General features: G+C 39.6%; 2 long non-coding RNA genes across 2 annotated transcripts in view; both read left to right on the top strand.

Moving 5' to 3' along the window:
- Window positions 1-20,790, top strand: part of LOC119918412 — a 166,358-nt gene that overhangs the window by 134,354 nt on the left and 11,214 nt on the right. The gene's annotated exons all lie outside the window — the stretch shown is intronic.
- Window positions 1,378-5,095, top strand: LOC119918413. Its single transcript, XR_005447443.1, has 2 exons — window positions 1,378-1,439; window positions 2,994-5,095. It is a non-coding gene; the product is annotated as an uncharacterized LOC119918413 (long non-coding RNA).

Genomic DNA, 20,790 nt, shown 5'->3' with positions numbered 1-20,790 from the left:
AAGGGGATGGCCACTTTGAGTAACAGGTGAGTTGCCGCAGCAAACAGGGTTCATTGGCTCCTCCGATGCTCCACCTCTTTGCCCATTTTTGGATTAGCCGGGACTTAGGCGATTCGGGCAATGCCAAGATGGCGACGGCTGGAGCCACCCACAATGAGCTTCACAATCGCTCTGCAGAAACCTATGGGTGACGTCACAGAAAGTACATATGCGTTTTATACAGTCTATAAGCCTGAGATGTAGATGTGTGCATAATTTTTTGTGTGTGTGTGTGTGTGTGTGTGTGTGTTTTTCTTTGAGTTCTCCATAGCAACGACCGGTGGCGTTTCCACCAAGTTGAAAGAAAAGGTCTGAATTTCTTTTTTTATTCAGTAGACAGGGTCTAGGGTTGGGTTTCGAAGAAGAAAGAAAGAAAAAGAAGCTACAAAGTTAAGGCCCAAACTCAAAGGAGGTAAATTATGCCTAGTGCAACATAACCAAACAGACCTACCCTTCCAAATGACACATAAGGACGTTATTCACACCCATGGACTAGCCCTAGACAGACATAAGGGGAAACCTGACTGACAACATTAAACATCTAACAAACTAATTAGCTTCCAGTAAAATATAACAAATCCAAAGAAAGTCCATCTTTCCCAGGCTGCAGTAAGATTATAAAAACACAGCTATGTGTTCCTTGCAAACTAAAAAAAACATGTTAACTAAATTATGTGCACCCAAATTAGAAAACAACTGTCAACAACTGTTGGATAAAGTGTGAATATGCTAGCACTGGTGGGCAGCAGCTGATGCAGTTTCTGTGCTCTCATCTAGCTCTCATCATAAGATGCGGCTGCTGGCTGAACCCATTTACTACACAGATTCCAAAACAAGATTTTGTACCTACTAGTCATTGGAACCCCCCAGGTTTAAAAATACACAAATTATCCTTAATGTCAACATTTCATATGTTACGTCACTCATTGCATTTTCAGGTTAAAGCTACAGGTTACGAACATTAAAAAGTCATGTTTCTGGCTTCTACAGTAAGGCAGCAAAAGGTGATTATTTTGAATCTTTCAGTTTTTATAACTTCACTTGCAATTGATGAAAGCTACTCCTAATCAGATTTGGATTCAATGAGCAGATTCTATACTGGATTTGGATTGATAAAATGTGATTAAACCATTTTGTACTTTTCTACAGCAGTCAGTTTTAAGTGGTTATTATTCTAATTGTTTTGAAAATGTTTTTTAAAAAAATTGTATTGATATTATGAATCAAACTCAGATGATTACTGTCCTTAGCGGGTAAGAAGAGTAAGCATCTGTGAAACATCTGTTTGGACTGTTTTGTCCTTTATCTGATTTTATCTGAAGACTAGATGGAAACCTGGTGCTGCAGGTCCAGTGTGAAGAAAAGGCTGGATGAAGCCCGTTTTTGCACAACTATGAGTTGTGAGTATAAAACAGAGGTGGCCTTCCTAAATTCCATAGTATTCCTTTAAGTGCTATTGTTTTAGGTGACATGAAGCAATCTGACCTGTTGATTGGCAAGGAAGCTTAGAGAAACGATTTCCTGAAGGGTTGAACTGTCCCATCTACTAATAATTGTAAAATCACAGAGCAATCAGTGGTGAGGGGTGACCGGGCACAAAAACAAGGGCCTTTCTATCGAGAAACTCATCTCTCCTGGTGTGAGCGATGAGGAGAAGGAGAGGAGGGAGGAACAGAAGGAGAGGAAAAGAAGGACATAGTGTGGTTGGGCTCGAAAGCTGTTTTTCTTTCTGTCCAGACATTTTTACTCAAAAACATCCCTCAGGTGCAGTACTTATTATGGAGCACAAAATTGCCTAATGTGCTTATTTCTACTGCTAATGCAGCAGGCAAGCAGGAAGACAGGGTATAGCTCTCCAAGGGAAAGTGTGCACTACAATAAGACCTGTAAGCACAATTTAAGTAATTAGATGGTGAGGCTGGAATTAAGGCCCCACGTGTGCACAAAAAATTACACACACCAACACCCACACATGGCGTGCAAATACACACAACAGGACAGAGAAAAATGAAGTACACACACACAATTTGTGGTCATTTCCCCTAAATAATTCCAGTATCTCTGACTATGATGAAAAGCTGCAATAAAAAGCACATTCTAGTTATTCATCCTTTCCCCACTCGTCTCTATCCTTCTGTCTCGCCTTTTGACCTCTCTGCCTCAGTCTTATTAACAGTGAATAATAATTTTAAGTATAATTTTAACACCCATGCTGTACACAGCAGGTGGCTACTCATCCGCTCGCAGTTTGAAACAAAGGATGGTGTGATGTAAATTTGGAGGAAGAGGCGGGAGACAGAAAGAGAGAGACACACACACACAAAGGGAGGAGGAGGAGAGACAACAGTGGAAACTAAGTAGGAGAAAGAAACAGAAAAATAGACAAATGTTAAGTAGGAGAAAGAGGCAGGATGAGCAATAACAAGGGAGTTGTGGCAGTGTGATGAAAACAGGAATAGAGCTAAGCCAGAAGAGCGAGCAAAGGAGGGGGGAGGGGTTGGGCAGCGAGAGGGAAACTGGGGGGATGGAGAAAAAGAGAAAGGATACAGAAAGGGGAGTCAGGATGGAAAATAGTGTGGGTGTGTGATTTATGCCTGGGGAGCTCTCTGTCTCCTGGTGAGGCTGCCTACTGATTCCCTAACCTGAGAGGCGGGGAGGGTGTGTGTGTGTGTGTGTCTGTGTGTCCGGGGGGGGGGGCACACACACAATGTGTGTTTATCACCAGATCAACGCACATCGTGTTAGTGTTGAACCCACTGCAGTGTTTCTGTGATCTGAAATACTATGAAGTCTAAATGATGTACACCAGGGAAATAACATGGTCCCCTCTTAATTTCCTTTTTTATATACCTGTAAATTATAAGTGGTTGACGATGGATGGATGGATGGATATACCTGTAAAGTTAGTTTTACTGATCCATCTTTATGTTTTTGTGTTTTTTTTTATTTTGCAGCTCAAAGGCAACTTAATATGAAATTGTCTCTTTCATTGGATATTCAAAAAAGAAGACGGGTCTAATGAGAAGATTGATAACACTCTCATATCTGTATGGTAAATATGAAGCTATAGCCAGCAGCCGGTTATCTTAGATTAGCATAAAGACTTTAAACGGGGGGAAAAAGCCTGGCTCACACAAAAAATGACATCTGAAACAATGAAAGTTGTGGTTTTTAACAGGGGGGGCGTCTTTGGCGATAGCCAGGCTAGCTGCCCGGACTTTGGCGATAGCCAGGCTAGCTGCTTTCCCTCCAGCTTTTATGCTAAGCTAAACAAATTAAGCAAAGGTTTAAAAAAAATCTGCCTACCAGCACCTCTAAAGCTCACTAATTAACACGTTATATCTCACTTGTTTAATCTGTTGAAAAACCAGTACCTCCGCACATAGCCAGGTTAGTTGCTAAGCTAAGTGGCTGCTGGCTGATGCTTCATATCTTTTATTTAAATATTGGTTAGAGATGGCTGCCCACTGCAAGATTTAAGCGTAGTAAGATATAGCTGCACACATTGCGCCACAGCAGACACAGTTATATTACTGCAAAGACATAGTTTTGTTGTCGTAATATCTCCTGTCATAGATGGATAAAGGGCTGTTTATCTTGCTTAAATCAAATATATCAAAGTAAAGAAGACATCTATTCTTGCTTCATAGTTCTTTTCTTCTGTGTATTTGCCCTTGCATAAATGCTATGCATCAAGCTGGCTAAATTGCCTTGCGTTCCTGGATAGAACACATGCTCACACTGAGATGGCACACTGGTACTGCATGCAGAGAGGCAACACACACATACATGCAAAGGTACATACAGAGGTAAACACACCTGCTGTGCAGAATCTGATTTCACACTTCCCTGCTAATTTCTATTGACTAACGTGATCTATCGATCTCACACTGATCACAGTGTGTGTTTACTGAGGGGCCACAATAAGTAATACACACCTCCATTACCTGCTGAGTGTTTACATTCATGGGAGTCTTGTGTGTATGTCCCTGTATTTATAGTGTGTGTGTGTGTCTGCTTCTACATCATACTGGCACATCTATATTAATCAGGGGGTTGCAAGTCAGTGTAGTAGCCCCTTTACTGTTTATGTGACTGTGCTCCTCTGTCATCCTACATTACCCATAATTACCCACAAGAAAGAGACAGCACGGATCCCCTGGGACAGATGGGCTCACACATACAGCACACAGACAAAATAGCAAAGAGAGGAGTCTCATGCAGTATCCTCTTAATTACCTCCTCTTCAGATGCATCATATGTACTGTAGGAAAACACAAATTGATATAGCTGGCGGCCATCCCACTGCAAGCATTACTGCTTGGTGTACTAGTTGGTATGCTTATCTCAAATTCGTAGTCAAAGAAATGATATATGATGTGGCATGCCAGCGTTTAAGTATGCTAGCATGCTCAGCACAACCCGTGTGGGGCAGAATTTTCGATCGCAATTTGCATTCATTTAATCTCAGACCACTTTTTAGGCTGTCTTCACAGTAACATATGCAATTAATGAGATGTAGTTCACATACAGGAAGACCAAAAGAAACACAAGTGATCTGTTAAAATGATGGCTTGCTGGCTTTCACGCACACAATATGTCTCAATTACTGTTTCCCTTCTGACTTTTGCAGGATCATTACAGACACAGTGTAATAATAGACGCATGGCACACAACACTAAAGGCAATGCAGGTTGTTACACTTACCTAGATGGCCTGACTATAAGATGAATCTGAATTGCTTTGGCTGTTAGCCAGTTTTATTTTGTTGTTATCCCTCCTGGTGTGTCTTACGTGAATTTTACTTTCTTTCTTGTGATTAATTCTTTGCAAAGATATATATGTTTGCTTGTTCTCTTTGTTCTTGTCAGTTCGTTAGTTCACGTTGCCAAGTGGCTCCCCTGTTTATGGATTACCCTGTTGTATTGTAGATTTCATACTTTGGTTCTTGCATACCTTTTTTGTTTGTACTATTGCTTTTCGTCAGACTGCCCCCTTTGCTTGGATTGTAAGTTTATCCTGTTTGTTAATAAATGCTGAGAAACAGTTCCTGCTATGCAAGTGTCTGCATCTGGGCCCAAATCCCTGCTTCCTGTGTCCGAGCTTGACAACCCTGTAACAGTGGCAGCAAAACACAGTACACAAGCCACCAGAATCTCCCGTAGGTCAAACTTTACTTTCTAACAAACACTTAGGGCTAAAAGACTCACTATAGACTCTGTAGCCTAGCAACATTAAGGCTGCAAACAACCAATAATGCAACCTACTCTTTAGGAGCCAGTGTTGAGATATTGTGAATACGTAATTATCTCTTCTTAGCCACAAGGAGAGACGACAGTTCTCTAATTTCTCCAATTTTAATAAAAAGTAGTGTAGCTCCTGTAGCTTGCAAATGTCATTCTATAGAGCCAAAATATGCCTCTTATTATTAAAATTATAAAATTATTTCCATGATCAAGGTGCAGCATTTAGCTTCACTTCCTACTCTCTCCTAAATGGCTTTAATCATATACTCAGAAATGTCATGTGTAAGAACATTATATTCTTTTATTTAATGGCAATATGACTCTCTTTAATCACAAAGAATATTATGCAAATGTTACTAAGTGGCTGCCAGCATGACTGCTGTAGAAATTGAACATGACGGTTACCTGAAAGGCTCCAACTAACGATTATTTCAATTATTGATTAATCTGTCGTTTATTTGTTTATTTTTTTACTTTCAATCAATTGTTGTTTTGAAATATTGATAAAATGTCAGAGGATATTTGTCATTTTTGCTGATTAAAGGACTAAATACGATGAATCGATTAAAATTGTACCCATTAATATTCTGTTGATTGACTAACTAACTATTTGTTTCAGCACTACTATCATTTCAAACTGGAGGAGCATTTACCGATTGCTGTCTACACCAGGCTATAGTGTCTTGATTTGTTGCAGCATAGTAACAACATGGTACAGGATAGAGATTTTTTTTTTTTTTATTCTTTCTTTCCTTCTGAATGTTGAAGCAAATGATTACATAGCCACAACTTGAGAGCACCTCTACTATGCTCTGTAAATGTTTGCAATAGATTGCTGCAGAACTGACAAATGCCAGAAACACATATCCCTGGCACCTGTTTATTTTTACCCCGCAGTATTTAGGCACACAATTTCATAGTGGGATCCAAAAGGATTTTATCGCATGTGTGCGGTAGGTTTAAAGCCATTAAAGTCAAGATCCAGCAGTTCATGCAGCAGCTGATAAGTGGGGCAGCTTAGCATCATGCAAATGTGGTGTAGAGTTTGTGCCAGTTGAGAAAACTTTTACTTTAAATCAGGACAGGTCACTGACCATAGGATGGGAATATTCAGTGTTTGAGTGCTGACTCACAGAAGAGTTTATTTTGAAATAGCTGAACGTTGAATAGCAATGGGTAAACAGGCTTTCCACAAACTTTTTGGAATTTCAGATCAGTGATAGTCCACGTCTGATGACGGCAACTCATTTCAACCGATCAAATTGCCACACATTGCCCACCATTTTGTCATCCTTTGATGTGGGGTTCAAAGGTTTGCAAAGCTGTCAGCGGTTGTCTTCAGATACATCACCCGCAATAAACTGTAAGCTGAAAGCCAGCCAGACCCCTTGACGCTCTTGCTCGCTCCGTTTCTCTTTTACACAAGACCAAATAGACATTTTAGAGCAAAAGATCTCAGCCACGGCAGACAGCGAGCAGAAGCGTTTTCAAGGCCTGTTGGAAGGGAAACGTGGATGCTTTCGGGCTGGAAAATGCAGCGCTGCCATGCAGCCCAATACACACACACACACACAAACAGACACGCTCACGATGATGGAGGGAGATGGCAGAAGATGGATGGTCAGGTCAGGGTGATATGACTGCAGAGTGGTTAGGAAGATAAGCAAGAGACAGACGAGCTTCCCCTCTACCGGCCGATTGATGAACATGGGGTCTTGGGGACGGGACGGGATAAAGGGGGTGGGGATGGGGGCAAGGGAAAAAAAAGTGGTGAAATATCATTCATTAATGTCTGTCTGGGAAGATAGGAAAGGTGGGAGAGCTGAGAGATTTGACAAGAAATTCACAGAAGAAAACAGACGTTTCATTAGCTAACAGCTAATTTGTTTGTTAGCTTGAGCGTAGCTTTCTCTGATGCTACAAATTAGAACTTGGGAAAATATTTGCGATACCAATTACAGTTGCTCCACTTCTAACTCCAAAGCAGCTTGTAATCATTCAAGTTTACACCATATCCTTCCTAATTTACACCATCAAAACCCGTCCAACCGGTGCTGCGGATCTGCCAATACTGCTCAGCATGTTTCATTACACTGATTTTGTGTCATACATGACATGAAACAATGCAAAGGAAAACAAACACCTCCTTCCTCATCTTGTCACTCCTTAATAGTCTTCTCATCACCAGCAATTTTTCTCTTCATCAAGTATGATTCTGGGTCTTTCCGTACACAACTGATAAACGAGGAAAAGGCGTCAATCTTTAATTTAAGGTTTTGCACATAATGTATGCATACAAGCTGTTCTGCAGTGACTGTGCCAAACTGTAGGCTTTGAATTATTCTGCTTTTTTTCCTCCAGACTCTTGGAGTTCACCGTTCACTGAAACAATTGTGCACACAGAACACACACGTACTCTCCCTCACAACTTTGACTGACTGAAACTTCCTTTCCACAGGCAGGTGGCACATCTGTTTTAAAGCCAACTCTACTCCAGCAGAATACTGAAAACATATGCAGAGGCAGCAGCTATTTCTTAAATATGTAGCTTAATACACCGCAGCAGTCAGTACCATCACCTGTGAGACTCTATACAGTGCATGTTTTGCAAGCTCTCATCATTGCCGGAGACGTGCGAGGCGTTTTCTTTATCTGATTGTCAAATCATCATAATTCCATTTTTTAATATTTTCTTGTTGGTGAAGACGGGCTTGGGGCTAACATGGGTGCTGACATCAGTTAGGGTGTTCTCATTGTGCTGGGAAGCTAACCAAGCATTTTTTTCCCTCTGCAAATAAGTTTCTAATGGAAGGTAAATTCCGAAGTCAGCAAAAGTGTAAAACATTTTTAGAAAAATGGTCTGTTTACTGTACAGCTTTAACACCCAGCACAGTTCAAATCTCAGGTCCATTGTGATTCAAAAGAAACTGCATTTAACAAGGTTTAACTTTCACACACACATTCTTCAATAAAGTGACACATTGTCAAATCAATGGATGCAAACTCAACAAGTAGATTAATAAAAGTGATCCTACCCTTGGTGCCATTACTCACTTTTGTCTTTGGTCCAATTTACAGGCTCAACTATAATGTTCACTTTGGCGCTTTTGGGTGTTTAAAAGCAGCATGTATACTATTGTTTACTGAAATTGTGAGAATACTTGAACAAGACATTATAGCAGCATATATTTTTTAATTAGCCGTGGAAGTACTACGTATAAAGTGAAAGAGTTGATTATAGGGATGAACACACAGAGAACTATTACCCAAATCTGTGTTACCCTCAACTGTACAGAATTCATTTTTACATCTACTTAAAATCCGACTTTTGTTTCCTACAGTAACTCTGGGAATGGTGTATAACGCAAAATGCACAAATATTTTCATCTTGTTGCATGTAAAAATACTTAAGTAAAATATTTTCATATTTAAAATCAAGAGAGTAATTAGATTATTGTATTATGTTTCTCTTGTATGTCTGACATCTTATCCCATTTTATTGGTTACACACCCATGTGAAGGTTATTACATTATTGATTACCACAGTATTTAACCACTACCAGTTTCCAAGAGCCCAAACTCCATTGATTTTCAAGTCTGTTTTTAGACAACAGTGATGAATTCTACTTGTTCACATGGCGGAACTTCAGTTTCCAGCTTTTAAGGTAAATGATAGTTTTAATTATTTGCTTCTCTCTCACCCACCCTTTTTCTCTCTTTCCTCTTTGGAACATGTTAGTTGTCTTTTGACTGCTGCCATCACACAGAGCCTTAAGGACAATTTGTCTCTGCTTCGAAAGTGTCCTTTATGAGGAGATTGTACTGTGACATCCTGCTCCTCTGAAAGTCTCTGCTGGCAATTCCTGTACTGTGTTTACCCCCTTTTATCTCAGTTAACTTTTTCTTCTTTCTTACAGTAAAGTTAATTTCAAGCTACTTCAGTCTCTGAAATCTTTTTACACCATGGAGAAAAGACAACAACAGTGTTTTCTTCGGACTTGAGGGTGGGCCACTACATGATTTTCCTTTCCATGGGGCATCGGATGGCACACTAAGCGGAGCCTCAAAGAGTGGACGCCAACACAAGATAGGAAATAATAATAGCAAAACAACAAACCACAATGCTTTAAGCTTGCCTGGTGAATCAAACTAATTAGCAGCGAAGCGCCTGGGACCTTTACTTAGTCATCTGAGAAGCCCATTAAAGCCCCCCCCCCCAACCTCCTCTCCCGCTACTCTCTTGCTGTCTTGCTCTCACAGTAAATTTATTTCAGGAGACACCACTTTGAACATTGTATTCTCCAACATTTAGCCTAATTTCTGGCCTCCTTGTTTTTGCAGATCTCCTTGTGTCATTGGGATGTTGAATCACAGTTGTACAGTACGTCTCAGCGTTTAATGGTAATGTCTTTTTTAGCACTATCGCTGACGGTGAAAACTAACAGCATAATCACAGAACAGTGAAGTAGCAGTGTAATGGGCTTTATTGACTCTTAATTTGCAGTGAAATGTTTCTTGGTTGTCTCACGAGGCTCTTTCATTTTCCTTAAATTGTCATTATGGCTTGTGTATCTCGTTGCATTGAGTTGTCCGTGGAGTGTAAGATGGATGGATGGATGGATCGATAGACGGGTACATGGGAAGGTAAGTAGGAAGGATACTTGGATGGTTGGATACTTTGATTGGTATTAAATAGGTGGAGGGATGGATGGTTGGATGGATGGATGAAAGTATACTTTAATTGGATTGACGGCATGAATACTTAATACTTGGATGGATTGATGGATGGATGGATATTTGGGTGAACGGATAGATGATTAAAGGATAGTTGAATAGGTACTTGGATCAATGATTGGATCGATGGAATGACTGAAAAGATGGATGGATGAATGGGTACTTGAAATGGATTCTTGGATGGATGACTACATATATACTTGGATGGATAGATAAGGGACAAAGAGACGGAAAGCTGCCACCTAGTGTAGCATGTGCTTTGGCAACGGAAATGGTATTTTCTTAGCAGAAAACGCACAATTCTCTGTAGCATGGGCAACTTGCCAGTAAAGGCTGTGCTGTAATGCACAACATACAGTATAGGTAGATTGTGTTTCCTGCTGTCACTGTTTACAGTTGGTGGGAAAATGGGAGCAGCTCTGAGCAGCTCTTGTTGTCAGAGCGCACCCTAATTGGGGCATTATGGCTATCTTTGTATTTCAGTATCACATGAAGACACATACTAAGACACACACCAAGCTGAGCTGGTCCTAGAGCAACCCCAGCCAAAATCAATAACAAAGGTCATTGCTATTCCAATCATAGCCAAGCCTATGCTCTCTGTTTCCTGTATTTGTCTCAAGAAAACGTGCGCATGATAAACTCTCCCTCTGTGGCATTATATCAATAAAACAAGGACACAGTTCTGTCAGGGCTAATGTCATGCAAATATTTATTTATCTTATTTTGCTGCATTAAATGATAGAGCGAGTGTGAGAGCAGAATAATGGTTTTGTGTTTATTAGGTGGGTTTCTGCCAGTCTGAAAGATCCCTGCTGAGAGTGAGTGCCGCTATGTTGAGACCCAGATTTCAAAGGAGCTCTATCTAGATCAAGCCTTTGTCTGATTCACACAATCACAGACTAGCTGTAGTCCAACTTTTCTCTGCAGTCAATTTTGGTCATCTTGGGTTTGGCTGTCAGTGATGAAGGAGGTGAGAACATCTGTTCTGTTAATCTGTGGGGCCAGAGATTTTTTCCTCACTCTCCTTTTCCCTCTGCACCCGCGGTTCCTGAGAACGCAGCATGGATGTCAGGCTTCGGCTCAAAATCTAACACGCTGCAGTGAGCCAGTGAAATCGCTAGGTGTCCACCATCTGTGTGCGTGACCTGCCAAATGCCATGTCATCATCATCACTATCAGTCAAAGCTGCATCAATCTCTGTGTGAATCTGCATATTTGTGCCTGACAATAGGGCAAAGCTTTTTGTTCTAGGTTCACATGCATGCTTGCACTTCAGGTCATTTGTCAAGTTATTCTTTATTTATCCCCATGAAGAAATTCGTCCTCTGCTTTTTGACCCATCCTAAAGGAGCAGTGGCAGTGCCCGGGGACCAGCTTATTTTATGAGGCCAGTGCATTGGTCAAGGGCAATGGCAGGAGAACTACCTCATACCTATGCTGCTGGGATTGCATGTTTGTGTCCTGTGCCCCAGGTGTGGCTAGGGTTTGACTACTAAAACATTTAAGTTTTTCTCAGTTATCCAGGTTTTTTCATGTGTTAAGGTGTTTGCATAATTAGTTCTATATGAATGCCATTTTTAATAGACAAGGTTGTTGTACATGTATGAGTTTGCAAGTGCACACATTAGTGCTTGTATGTATCTGCAGTACAGTCTTGATGGAATGTAACAAAGTACATTCAGTAAGTACTTTGGTACAATTGTGAGGCAATTTAATGCTAGTTTTACTGCTACTATATGCTTCTAAATCACTATATCAGCGGCAAATATTGTACCTTTGACTCACTAAATTCCTTTGCAGAGCACATAAAATCCAATGCATATTTTATTTTACTTTAACAGGATAAAAAGTTAGCAAACTCCATCTAGACCATAGATACTGTACATGCAATTGTTAAAAAAAGTACTTTTACTTGTGATGGAGTATGTTTATGCTGTTTGTAGTGCTTAATTTAAGCAAAGGATCTGCATACCTATTGCAACCCAGATCTGCCGTGTTTGTGTCTGTCTGTGAAGAGGTGTTGGTTGCTTGTGTGAGGAAGTCTGTGTGTGTGCGTGACACCTGACCACCATTCATCTGTCCATCTGTTGTGGAGACTCTTAACAGGCTCGGGCCGCCTCTGTTGTCAGATGGCGGATCGGATGCAGAGCTCATTTCCTGCCGTCTTACAGCTGCAGTGCATACTGTTCTCTTTTCTCTTACCTGAGAGGAGTTGGTTAAAAATACACTTAGGTTCTTCTTTACTTCCCACTTTGTGAGTGCACAATTGCGTTACATATGGAAGGAATCATACAGTACATAATGCTGTCTGTTTTACACTATATTACTTTCCAAAGTTGAATATGTATAATAAAAAAATTTAAAATCTAGATAAAATCTAGTTTTATATATTTATTTTGTGGGTTTTTGGGTTTTTGTCTTCCTTGTCAATTTTGTGCTGACTAATGCATGGCCATTTTGATTATATTCCTCTACTTTATTTGTGATATGTACATTTGTAACCCCACCCCTATATAACTGACACTTTGCTAAGCCCCGCCCCCCTTAGTTACTGTTGCGAAGTCCGACAAATTGTCTGCACTGCCACTGCCTATTACTGCACTCCTTGGAGAAATATTGACAAATTTGTTGGAAAAAGCGATCTCAGAAAGAAGCAGACAGTTTTGCAGTTGCATTATAAATTTGAAGGTTGTATTCAGGCTGTCAGACTGACTCAAACGGACGTGAAAAAAATAAAAGATAGAAGCTAAAGCCTACCGATCACACAGTACAAGTGAACCACCGCATCCCCCAATGATTGAGAAAAAAAGACAACGATATTAAGGATCAACACGTTTTTTAATGCGCATTTTGAAGTATTGCATTAGAAAAGGTTGATGGAAACGGCAGAATTCTAAAAATTTCTCAAACGTTTTTACGCTTGCTTGAGGTGGTTTTTTGCCTTTGTCGAGAAAGAGTAAATGCGCTTAATGGGAGATGGGAACACTTTTTCCAAATAAGTTCTCATGTAGTGAACTTGTAACTCACCACTGATCAGCTGTTTCTGCTGTCGGTGTCTTGCCCTGTTGTGCAGAGTTCTGCATGCCTGCTGAGAATTTCATGCACCTCGCAGCTGGGAACGCTCATTTGTGCTGAGAAAAGAGGTGGATGCAAATCTCGGCAGGTAGCCTTCATCTCTTCAGCCGAATTATGCATTCTCCTCTTAAAAGTACTTTTCAGATCCTTTGCTCTGCACGCTTTTCAAACGGGCTAATCACCGCATATTTTGGCTGAATCTCAATGAATGCTACTTCTAGTGAGTGTAATAAAATATTAACGACTCAAAACGATTATAAAATTGGCCTTTTCATTTCAATCATTTATCACCATTGATGAACCCCACAAAGGATATTATAGCGTTTAAAAGCATTATTTGGAGGTACGTGCAATTCTCGGCAGGCATGCAAAACTCTGCAGAACACTGGATATTCCCATAACATGCGGAGACATGGCTTGAAACACATTTCTGAGGACCTCTCTCCATTTTTCTAAGATCAATGGCCATCAGGTCCATGCAACCGGTTTTGTTTTTGTTTTGGAACCCATACATCGTGTTTATCACAGCCATGTGTAACGTCAACTACTGACGTAACTACACTCACCGTAGCCTGGTTTATTCGCTCCAAACCAGCTGATGGAAACGCACATATTTCGCAATTTCTTTTTTTATTCTTTTTTGCGACATTTCAATAGTACGCTTAAAATTCACATGACATTTAGATGGAAACATGGCTACTGTTCCTGTAAAGCTGGGTAGGCCACTATTAATTATTACAATCGTTAAAAAGCAGAACAGTAGGAAGTTAGCTAGTGTTAGCTAACTAACATCACATTAGGAACAACCCACAGCCTACATTTTTCTGGATTTATTTTAGGTTTTGGAAAGAGAATAAGTTATACTTCTCCTTTCAACCTCTCTGGGTAGCTGCTTTAACTACTACAAGTGCCCCAGGAACAGCATTTGACCGTATCTTGGAAAAATACAGCAGAAGAAATCTAGAAAACGACTCATTTTGCATTAGAGTGAATGGAGCGCAGCAATGAAAGTGTCGGACTTCAGTTAGAACGAGTCCTATATTGCGCTGTGATTGGCCAGCTGTGTATTGGGGGTGTGGCTTAGCGAAGGGTCAATTATCTTTAAATACCATTTAAAAAAACGATATTTTAAAAATAATATTTGTTTAGATTTAAGTGACAAAGCCCTCTGGCGGCCATAGGAATCATGGCTCTTGTCTGTTGGGAGGAAATAGCATGACAATATACAGCCACAAGTGGATACATGGGTAAACAGACTATGATATGGTAGACCGCTAGGTAGCACTTTATAATAACTACACACCATAAAACATTAGTTAAGCATTAGTAAATAAGGAATTCATCATTTATAAAGCATTATTCATACATTAATACACATTAGTAAGTCATTCATAAACAGTTATAAATGTTTTATTCTTTATCTACACACTATGAAGCAGTTGTTAAGTATTAGTACATTTTTAATTCATCATTTATAAACCATTGTTCTTACATTAATACACATTAGTAGGTCATTTACAAACATACTTACACATGTTGTATTCTTTATTAATAAGCTCATCTATAATATGCTTAATAATTGGATTTTCTTACTTCATACATGATCGGTTCACTATTTATAAATGAAGTATTATTTTAATGACAAACCATTTATGTATGAGATGTTAATGGTTCATAAGATCATTTGGAAAGTTTAAGAAAATTATTAACTGCCTGTTTTTTGATACTTTCCCGAGAAAGAACATAAATAATAATAATTTCTCCATTTCTTAAAATTACATTAACGTTACATTAAATTACAACCAAAAAATACTGAACAGAGTTTACACATTTTAGTCAACGAAATTATCTTTAACACGTAATATCATAAATACTGTAAATAAAAATACCTCTGAAGGTACTACATGTACTTAAAATCCAAAAGTACCTCCAGAGATTAGTTTGAAACCACGACACAACACTGTTGAACAGTTCTAGACATCGTGTTCACAACATCCACCGACTGCTTTTAACTTACAGTAATATGGTTTTAACCCACCCAATTAAGCTAGCATCACGCTGCACTTTTAGCTCTCCCCTAAAGGTTACAAACTTTACTCACCGGAGTTTCCAGGGGGGAAAAAACTCCTTCGGCAAATGAGGGCATTCAAAAATCCGGAGTGATGTTGTTTTTACACTTAAGACCATAGACTGTATATAAAAAGCTTAAGACCCTCTTCTGGGACCGTGTGATCTCCTTTTCCAGCAGCGTCTAGCCCGCTTCTCTCTGTTCTTCCTCGGTGCGTTCTGGCGCTAAAGTGAGCGCACACGGCAGAGACTACTGGATGCGCCAAGGGTCAAAATAGCGCTGCTTTAAGGCCCTATTTTTTATGTGGGCTACAGTCTATGGTAAGGAGGAGACATGGTTGAGAAGGGCGGCTTTACCAGAAAACATACTTTCACTTTTTTCATGTGTTAAACACAAAGTAAATATTGAGGTTTTTTACTTCGGTTGCGTATGGAACGCAAGTAACGTTCTGTTTCAAAACGTTGGTCACTAGTCTTATTTTGAAAGCGTAACCGGACGTTGCGTATTTATTGTTGCTACCTTGACCGAAAGTTACATGTTTATTGTTGCTACCTTGACCGGAAGTTGCATGTTTATTGTTGCTACCTTGACCGAAAGTTACATGTTTATTGTTGCTACCTTGACCGGAAGTTGCATGTTTATTGTTGCTACCTTGACCGAAAGTTACATGTTTATTGTTGCTACCTTGACCGGAAGTTGCATGTTTATTGTTGCTACCTTGACCGAAAGTTACATGTTTATTGTTGCTACCTTGACCGGAAGTTGCATGTTTATTGTTGCTACCTTGACCGGAAGTTGCATGTTTATTGTTGCTAACTTAACCGAGACGTCCAAAACGTGTTAACCCAGGCCGTAGTAAAGCTGAGACTTAAGAAGCCTAACTGAGACTTCTTTCAATCTCATTTGTAATGTTTTGTATGGCCTAGATAGTCCTTACTTTACAGAGAAAATACTTATTAAATAATTTCCTTAAATGTTCTACATGATCGTATGAACCATAGGCGCATAACTGTGTTTTTGTAATTCTATCTTGTGATCTCGTTCTTGTCATAAATTTTAAAAAGTAACCCAACATTTGATATATTTCTGAATTCCTCAAGATGTCTGCTTTCTTTATGGGAAGAAATTAAGTGTGTACATTATTTTGACAAAGCTTGGTTCACCATTTTGTTGTAGTTGACACAAAACTCATTTTCAGGAACATGTTTGGTAATTTGGGACACAGTTTTATTAGTGTATAACCTAGCCATTAACCCTATTGACATATTTCAAAAAGTATTTTAAACTTATTTCTTAACCATAAATAAAATAAAAATAAAATAATATACGTCTCAAGTTACACAATATTATGTATGAGCCTATCATTTGTTGTGATAGCTTAATTCATTTTGATTAAGATTAAAATCATTAAAGACTCCAACATGTTGTCAAACATGTTTATTTTATTTATCTGTTTCTTGGTGCCATTCTATTCTGCAACAGACCTTAAATTCAACATAAGAATAAATCCACAGATTAAACAAAGTGAGTGGCAAAACGTCTGCATGCATCAGCATTGCTTCTTGATTAGACTTAATTATATGTTACAGAACTACCACATTAAACATAGTAAACATTTGCTTTATTGTTTACCATTGTCAGAGGATTGTTGGAATAGGCTAATTTAACCAAATGATGGGGTCTTCTACAGACAATGTGGGGGATTAGCATCATTAGCAATAGCATTTTACTCCCTCTACTTAAAAGTTGCCTGTAGGTTACATCTCTGTGGTTCTGTGTTGACATACATGTGTGGGCCCTCTGTATATCTGGTTTTATGAATCCACACTATTGATAAATTTCATTTTAATAGCCTTTTAACACTGTCCCAATATACCTGAAACATGCTGTCCAAATTACCAAAACATTTGTTTTTTTGGTAATTTGGGACAGCAAGAAAAAGTTCTAATTTAAAAAATGTAAACATCATTTCCTATAACAATATTTTGTATTTTGGTACACTATTACACCATACATGTTTTGTATATCATTTAAATCTACAGTATATTAGTCATCAAATGTTTTACCCGTATATCAAAATCAAGCTGAAGCCTATGTCATTTCTGTGAACTCTTGTTTTTTGGGATCAACTTCTTGTTTGATGCAGACCACAAGGTCTTAGCACCAATAACTTTGACTAAACCTTTCAGGAGAGAAGAAAAAGGCTTTTTTCTTATGCTGTCCCAAATTATCTGATGTCCCAATATACCTGAAATCACAGTTTTTCATTGCAATAACACTTTTTATCAAATACAATCATTAAGCACATCATTGATGAGCTGGTAGTGATATCTGTCTCAGAGAAACGGTACCGGGCCTGTAACGGTGAGGCTTTTACCCAGTAAAGTTAGGGGGCATTTTCGGGTGGTCTTAGTAGCATCCTTTGGGCTTTGCCACTGGTAGATTTAGGCGTTATGCTGAGATTGTTTATATTCTTTCTCGGGAAAGTATCACTTTCATATACTCATATACATGTACTCATATATAAATGGTTTGTCATTAAAATAATACTTCATTTATAAATAGTGAACCAATCATGTATAAAGTATGAAAATACAACTATTAAGCACATTATAGGTGAGCTTATTAATAAAGAATACAACATGTATAACTATGTTTATAAAGACTTACTAATCTGTATTAACGTAAGAACAACGGTTTATAGACAATGAATTAAAAATGTACTAATACTTAACAACTGCTGCAGAGTGTGTAGATAATAAAAATAAAACATTTATAACTGTGAATGAATGACTTACAAGTGTGTATTAATGTATGAACAATGCTTTATAAATGATGAATTCCATATTTACTAATACTTAACTAATGCTTTATAGTGTGTAGTTATTATAAAGTCCTACCGATATGGAATTTAGAAAAGTAGTAATTTTAATATTGATGTTCCCCTCATCTTGGCAAAGTTGTTTTTGTGCCTAAACCTAACCACACCTTAACCAGGAGGCTGTGGCTCAGGAGGCAGAGCGCATCGGCCACTAATCGGATGATTGGCGGCTCCTCCAGTCTGCATGTCAAAGTGTCTTTGGGAAAGATACTGAACCTCAAAATGCCCCTGGTGTATGAACTTTAAATTCTCTTTTTAATGAGCGGTTGGCACCTCTGCCATCAGTGTATGAATGAGGGAATGTGACGTAGTGTAAAAGCACATTGAGCGGTCAGAAGACTTGAAAGGCGTGTTATACCATAGAGTTGTCAGATTAGAGGATTAAATGAAGGTAAATGAATAATGAAATTTTGTCATTTCACTCGTTGGTTTTATTTGTGCGAGAATTTGAAAGAGCGATATCTTGCTTTAATACAAAAAACATGATGCCAAGAAAGGTGCAGGAAACAGTATTTTACTGTTATTCACACCAAAAAAGACAAACCCTTATATTTCTCTAAACATGTTTTATGCAAATCAAACCCTCCTTGAAGCGATATTAGGTTTTTTTTCTCATTCTAATTTCCATTTTTAATTGACATTGTTATATGTTATGACTAAATTTCAAGTGAGTTACAGCTGAGCACAGTCTGCCAGCCGGCATAGGCAGTATTCAAAATTCATCTTCAAACAGCTCGATCACCTCAGTCTATGGAGTCCCCGGTGATGAGGGACCTGGCCTTCTGGCTGTGTTATTCTATTATAGAGCAGCTCATGAAAAAAACAGCTTCCTCTCTGCTCATCCCCAAAATAAGATTTCGATTGATTAAATGCCACTGTTGGAAGGGAGCATCATCAGATTTGACCAAAGTCTCTCAGCGTGTTGCCACGGCTCCAAATGGGTGGAGTTCGGAGGAAGTCTGGGAGTGGGAAGATGAATGTATAGAGAGGGAGAGAAGGAAGGGGAGGAGGAGGATGAATGTATAGCGGAGTGGAGAAAGATGGAAAGGAGGGGAATTTAGAGGGGAGAGAGAGAAGCAGCCGCGTGATGGATGGTGGGAGGGGTTTGGTGGCGGCAGAGGGGTGTAGGAAGAAAAAGCGAGACTGAGAGATTTCTGCCCGATCTGCAGCATAATCATCCAGTGTGTCTCCGTCTGGCTTGGCAAAGACATCATTAAGGAAACCCGAGGTCGTCTGGGTTCACGGAGCCTGCTGAGGCTCCCTTCCCTCCTGCCACTCAATTTGTATAATTTACCTCCGTTCCGAGTCTCTTTTGAAAAGAGCCTGTTTGACCCCTAATGTGGAGGAGTCAAAAAGTTGCGTCTAAATGAAATGGATGGCTGAGAGACTCCCTGCGAGTGTGTGGCCAGTCAATAGCCTGGCAGGGAGATGCTGATGATGATTCTAGGAGATGGCTGCGCTTCGGAGGAGTTGTTTAGGTATGCAGGGCAGAGCACGAGAGAGAGAGAGAGAGAGAGACAGAGAGATGGTGATGGTGATGGGAGGAAAATGAAAAGTTGAAGTGTGCCCTTCCCTGAGGTGATTTGTACAAGTGACCCCAGATTGAAGGGATGCTCAGTGGCATTCGTACTCCTCCGACTCCCCTGCAAACGGGCGTACGTTCCGTTTATGTTTCATACTCCGTCATGATGAGGCTGCACTCCGAGGGATGGAGGAACAGAGGGGGTGAGAGTGTATGGTGCAGTGAAGGAGTGATTACCCAGCGTGGAGCTGAGGAATGAGAGCCGAACGGGTATTTTATTTTGTCAATTGGAGTGTGCAAATGGAAATGTCAGAGCAGCCGGAAAACTAATGAATCTGATAGGAGAGATGCCACCTCTCTTGCCGAATGCCTGATCAATTGCCATTGTCTTTTCTCGGCGCTGATGTTTTTTCGTTGTTATTTTTTTGATTGTTTTCTCCTCCTGGCCTGGCTGTTTTGCGGTTAAGAGTTTGATGGTGAACTTTGAGTTAAGGAAATAAAGGAATCGATCTCAGACAGGAATCAATGCTTTCATCTGTTACTTACACGTCTGGGCCTGTGGAAAATGTGATCTTTGATGAGAGTTCTCTAACTCGGTTAGCAAAGTAAACATAAACAAAAGAGGCGGGTGCCAGCCCCTGAACAATTTAGTTGCCTCTGCCTGGGTCACAGTTTAAAAAAAAAAAAATTGTCAATTTAGTCTCATTTCTTTCCACGTTTCCTTTTAGTGACAGATACACGCTGATACTGAAATTCCCTTATGGCAATAACAGAAAACAAGTTGTCTCACTTCAATTAAGCAAGTAACTTCCATAACCTTGGAGCATTTTTGTGCATCCGTGAAACAAAGTGACAGATGTGCTTAGTTTAAATTTAGACTGACAATGATCCAGTGTGTCGGGGCTTTGTGCTTGTTCAGTCACAATTTCTGGTTACTTGATGATTGTTGCAAAGACTGCGAGGGCTGCGCGGGATGAAAAGAAAACCCTGCATTTGCACTATTCTATTTTGACAAGCAGGCTAATTTCTGCCCAGGGTCATCAATATTTCTGACACTTCCGTGGTGGCATAAATATAGAATGAATGTCCCTTTGTTGTGCTTGGGGAGCTACGTGTCTCCGAGCATCAACAAAAATCACTTGGATCTGTTTGTTAGCTTGTTCAGTCAGTTGACGAAACTGTCGTTGGTCCCGCAGGAGTCTGTCTACTTTCAATATCATGC

Source organism: Micropterus salmoides, unplaced genomic scaffold, assembly GCF_014851395.1.
Source record: "Micropterus salmoides isolate LMB-PRFRI ecotype aquatic unplaced genomic scaffold, ASM1485139v1 Ms_hic_scaffold_23, whole genome shotgun sequence".
NCBI lineage: Eukaryota > Metazoa > Chordata > Actinopteri > Centrarchiformes > Centrarchidae > Micropterus > Micropterus salmoides.
Note: the sequence above shows the minus strand (reverse complement) of the source record. Positions and strands in the feature narration are given on the sequence as shown.